Here is a 6,000-nt window from a genome sequence, read left to right on the forward strand (position 1 = left end):
TTAATGCTCTCATTGAAAATAACATACCACCTACACTAAAACCTACCCTAAGCCTAAAGGATAGTGTTAACAAAAGCAAACGGGAGGTAAAAACTAGAGATGTTCCGATACCCCTTTTCCATTCCCGATACCGATTCCGATACCTGAGCTCAGGGTATCAGCCGATACCGAGTACTGATCCGATACCTGGGTGCAGAGCTCTGAACCGGTTCAAGGAATGAAAACGAAAACCGGAAACGAATGAAGTTTTGACCAGAATGGAAACGGAAACTGAATCAAATTTAATCGTTTTGAACAGAAACGCTTATTTGAAATGGCCATTAACCGGTTAATAATGTTATTTTTTCGTTCCATTTAATATTTTGATTTGGCAGTCAACCAATCACGAGTTCAAATAGTACAGCCTATGCAAATGTGACGCTGACGCATCCAACGAGTGAAATGCCCGCGCTGTCAAGTCATCACAGTCACAATGGCAATGCCCTGCCATTAGTTTTTCCGATGATATATGTCACCAACAGTCAAGCATTAGGCTTACATTTAAGTGAAAATGAATGTCAAGTACGCTAATATGCAGCATGTTGTGCGTTTTGAAACCAGCGAAAATTACAGGATATGTAGAACATGAGTTAACACAACGCCACATCACGCACATGCAGCGGTTCAGAATAAAACTATAGGCTAACATAACAATTATACAATAAAAGGGAATATTTAGGCCTATAGGCTACACAAAATATTTCACCTTATAATTAGGTCTACATATTAACAAAACGAAAGTGATTCATTGTGACGCACTCCAAACAGACATTCTGCTTGTTTTCGTTATTTAAATGTCTTTTGTAAATGTATGAATTATGTCTGGCTTTTAAATTCCGACCATAAACCATAAATTAAGGAGTACAGTTTAGGAAAAAACATTCCAGTGGTCGCGCCGGCACCTCATGCGCACGCACACAAATTCTTGCATTGCTTACTTGATATCGCAGCTGTTAAATATTAAAATAAAATACAATCAACCAAACATATAAAACTTTACACTGCTCAATTCAATTCTGTAAAACAATCTGCCGAAGAATGTTGTCGATAATGCGAGTGAAGTACAAAGCTTACATAATAAACAGCCTAATAGTTTAGCATTCCTCTCGAAAATGGAAACTGCCGAATGAGAAAGGTAGGCTTCAGATTCACTTTAAATTAATTAGTTTAGCATCTTATTTAGTTTTATTTCTAATAAATAACCCTTTTTTTCAATTCTTCGCTGCTCTAAACAGTGGTTGCTTATGGCAACACAGCACAACTTAGCGGGCACAACTAGATATTGTTTAAGAAAATGGTATCGGATCGGTACATGAGTTTAATTACTCGCCGATACGATGCAAGAATTTTTTCTGGTATCGGTGGTATTTCCGATACTAGTATCGTAATCAGAACAACCCTAGTTAAAACGCACAATGCATACATGTATGTGATGCAAATGTCGAAATGTACTAGTTTATAAATCATAAACTATAAGAATGTTTTGAGGTCATAACATATAGTTATGCCTTGTAATAATTCACATGAAAAGGTATGAAAAAGTTGTTGACGTTTTCTACCTCTAGTGGTCTTTTCTGTTGAAATCTGCAGTGAATTGTATTTATAGGAATGTTTTTGGAGTTTTGCAAAAGTGTAGGTAGAGGCACATTTTTCTTGTACACGCACACACACACACACACACACACACAAATCTAATTCTCTAATTCCAAATCTCCATTATCTACATAGAAAATAGCTGCCAAATAGCATTTCCAAGATGGACGCCAGGTGAAATTAAAGGACTTTGGCTAAAAATGAGAGATGCAAGTACTGTAAGTGCATTTCTGTACACAATTTATTAATTGTAGTACAGGGAGGAACTGCAGCAACAGATCTTTTACCTCTCACCTCTTTTACCTCTCACCTTTTTTCACCACACGCAAGTACTTATCTAAAGTAGAGTTACACAAGTGGTGCTCAAGCTTCAGTTCCCTTTAGCATGCTTTTACTTATAGTTCAGAGCATTTTTGCCTGTATAAACAGTAGCACTGAAGGTGGGGGCCACGTTCTCTTGAAAGTGCACGTTCAAGGAACCGCTTGTCTTCTCTACAGCACTTAGTTTCAGCCAGGTCCACCATCCAACTTAGAAACGTCTTTTTTTAAGCTCAGAGAGGCACGTCTATCATTCTAATTCCATGAGGAATCTCTTTTTCTCCTCAACAGAGAAGCTTAGAGAAACTTTTCTGTCTTTTTACATTTGAAGGTGAACAGGAACAGCAGTGATGTTTTGTAAGAGTAACTCCATTGATATTCACAGTGCAATATTGTTGTGTACTGAATGACATACAGCAAGAGAATTGAACTCGCAGATTTGATTATATTATTAAAGAGTGTTGTGAGGACACATAGTCACAAACACCATTTCATTTTCAGCCTTTCTCTTCTCTCACTGGTAAACTCTCTCTCTCTCTCTCTCTCTCTCTCTCTCTCAAACACACACACTACTATTGATATTTAGGGCAGCCAACATCCTCTAGTAGGAAGCAATACTCTCTCTCTCTCTGTGTGACATATAAGGCATATTTCTGGGGCACTCCACCCTGTTCCCACTGGGAGATTCACACACACACACCAGTGCTCGCACAGAACATGGGTGGTTGGCATTCAGGAGTGAAAAATTTAGCGAACGAGATAAGAAACTCAAATAGAAAGCATGTCACGCCAACCACACACACTTTATATAGGCACTTTTACTTCACTCTGTCCACAAATGACATCTCTGTCAAATCATTATCAAGTCAAGCAATTCACATTGTTTAGAGTCATATTCATTAGTGCATTTTGGGATATTATATTTTATACAACAGTTCGTTCTGGTTCTCTAATCTGATTGTCTGAGAGGCCTTTCCAGCCATGCAATATTCTACCAGTATCGCCACAGGAACCGTTTCACTCCGCTTTCAGCATTCTCACAGCGAGTGTCATGGCGGATGACACCATATTTTTTATATATAATACTGTTATTTTGTAATAGAATGTAGTCGAGAATTTAGCTGTTTAGACTTCAGATATGCAAAACATAGTGCTTATTTGAAAACTTGTTTAGACGCTTTCTGAGATGTGAGCTCCAGGCCATCAGCACTCATGTACCCGCAGAGAACAGCTTCATCTCGGCCAGTCCTTTACAGAATTTACAGCTGGCTCTTATGTAGATAGCGTTTAAACATGGGGTATAATTCGGTATATCAAATGGGCAATCTTTGGTCTTATTAATCTATTTCTTGTTACAGAGCTAATAGTTTTGGCTTAAGTGCTATATTAAGTTTCATATCTTTATATTTACATTGAAATGAAATACTGTAACGCTAACGTTACTAACTAGAACGCTGCTTTTGTACACTTGACTGAACTGTGTCATGCCGTCATTTTTGGTATTGAGAAAGAGTCCGTAAATATGAGATATAAGATGGAGGCAAAGACTGTCTTTATGATTGAGTCAGTCAGTCGCAAAGACTTTCATATTGAAATGGACTGAAACAAGGATGTTGTTTTTACTTTAAACAGCATCTTACAAGATGCAACTGACAAATGTATTGACTAGCACTGTCATAGGAAATCCTCTTAAATGTTAAAAGGACAAAGAAAAAGATATCGCTTTCCTCAGCAGCCATTCAAACTGATTTTGTGATTATGAATATAAAATTGAGCTGTTTGTGGAAACAAGCATAATTTTTTTATCAGGATTTTTTGATTAGAAAGTTAAAAAAACAGCACCTTGCTGAATAGAAGTATTCATTTATTTAAAAAAAAAATTTTTAAAAATCTTGCTGACCCAAAATGGTAGTGTACAGCAACACTTTCCATCTTATATACATGAATATTACCCCTATTAACCTGCTGGAAATTATGTAATCTGCATATATTCTTTAGATAAAGACCCTGCCTGCATATGAGTGTGATGTTAGCACAATTTATGACTTGATTTACATCTTCCAAAGACAATTGCAATGAAGTATAAATTCCACTGACATTTACACAAAGATTAGGCTACTCAAGACCACAGAGAGAATCTAACTGAACATTAAAACAACTCAACATTATTTCAGAACATTGATGCTTTCAAAACAAAATATCCCATATTTAAAAATCACCACCTAAGGTCATTACAGTGGTGTCTTTCAGCAAATTAACAAAAACTGGTGAATATTATTGTTGCCATCTTGATGTATTTCAGAGAAGCGTGTTTATCACTGTGCCGATAAGAGAAAAAAAATGATGGTCAGCATGTTTCTCCTGATCAGACTCATCCATTCATCACTCAGGTTATTTACTACTGCGACTGGCCCGTGCCCCACATACCGAAGAAGATGCAAGAACCGAAACAGATTGTAGCCTCTGTGCTTTGATTAACAGCGTTAGCCTTGGAGGGAGAGAGTTATGAGAATATATGACAGTTGGCACACACTACATAACCTACTTCTACAACGGTCTGTGAATCTAAAAAACTTCAAAGGAAATAGCCTGGCTCACACGTAACATTACAGTGTAATTTTATGAGTAAATTCAGAGTAACATTAATGAACAACATGACGAAACCATTGTTGGTTAATCCAAAATTATTTACATTAGTTGACATGAACTAACAGAGAAAAATACTTCTAGTATGTATTTAGCTTAATGTTAATTTCAACATTTACTAATACCTCATAAAATCAAAAGTATATCTGTTAATATTATTTAATGGACATAAGATAACATTAACAAAGATTAACGAATGTATAACTCATTGCTAGTTAATGCATTACCAAATAAGCAATAGGACCTTATTGTAAAATGTTTCCCACCAAAAAAAGAACATTAAAAGGTCATTTTAATGTTTTAGTGTTATTTTTTTCTGTCAAAAAATAAATTAACCGTGAGCTAATAATGTTTTAGCAAAATACATTTTAAAGTACATGAATGAAACCATGGAGTTATAGTTTGGATTCTGAAGCCTGTAATTTATTATGATGCCTGAAGTAAAGTGAGAGTGAGGGTGGTTGGCACATTGGTTTCAGGGTTGGCTGGGGTATGTACAGTAGTATACAAAAAGAATAATTAATAGCTGATTCGAATAATGAACTCTACATAGCAGAAACACACACATACCTGATGCCGTGCGCACGCTGTCCAACAGGCAGTTGGACATAGTGGTGTATTAGAGGTAAAAATGATATAAATACTATTCGGTTTCTCGCACAAACCGTTCGTTTAGTGTCTTAGGACATCAATATGTCGTCACGAGCCGCAGGGTTTAATTTGGATTTGTCTGTGCATGTTTTTTTTTTTTACTCTCATAAATTTTGTTACCATTGACATGCATTATACGACTAACAGACTGTAATGGTTGGAGTTAAAAATCATCATTTGTGTTCTACTGAAGAAACAAAGTCACCTACATCTTGGATGCGCTGGGGGTAAGCAGATAAACATCACATTTTCATTTTTGGGTGAACTATCCCTTTAAGGGGCACTAGCTGATTCTGAAATTTTAGGGCCAAGCTAGTCCTGATTATATGGGTGAGGCAATAAAAATAGTTAAAAGCATGCATAAATCAATAAATAATGTTAAAACAAATTTATATGACCGTGGAAATGGCTTATTTTATCATATACAATTTAATTTAAACATCAAAAAATAAATAATCAATCTTTTCTGTTTGTTGTGCTTCACTGCTACAATATTTTAATACTGTTCCAAGCCAACCCCACAACATGTGCCAAGCATAAGTGAACAATGTAACTTTAATCCTGAATAAAAATTACTTAATGTGTCATCCATATGTATACATGCATATATGTAACAAGAACTTTGTGCTAACTGACTACACAAATGAGCCAGCTGTTATTAAAACAAGTGCATTTCCTATGCTGTATGCACTGAGGCTGGATGATGAGGGTCATTGTAGATGTACACAGGTATCCTGGAGGCAGGTGCACTAG

The 6,000-nt window shown here is 36.1% G+C and overlaps 1 protein-coding gene across 1 annotated transcript in view; it reads right to left on the reverse strand.

Annotated features, from left to right (window-relative positions):
• The window catches only part of itsn2a (intersectin 2a), a 63,767-nt gene that overhangs the window by 57,244 nt on the left and 523 nt on the right, over nucleotides 1-6,000 (reverse strand). The gene's annotated exons all lie outside the window — the stretch shown is intronic.

The sequence above is a fragment of the Chanodichthys erythropterus genome, chromosome 4 (assembly GCF_024489055.1).
Source record: "Chanodichthys erythropterus isolate Z2021 chromosome 4, ASM2448905v1, whole genome shotgun sequence".
Lineage (NCBI taxonomy): Eukaryota > Metazoa > Chordata > Actinopteri > Cypriniformes > Xenocyprididae > Chanodichthys > Chanodichthys erythropterus.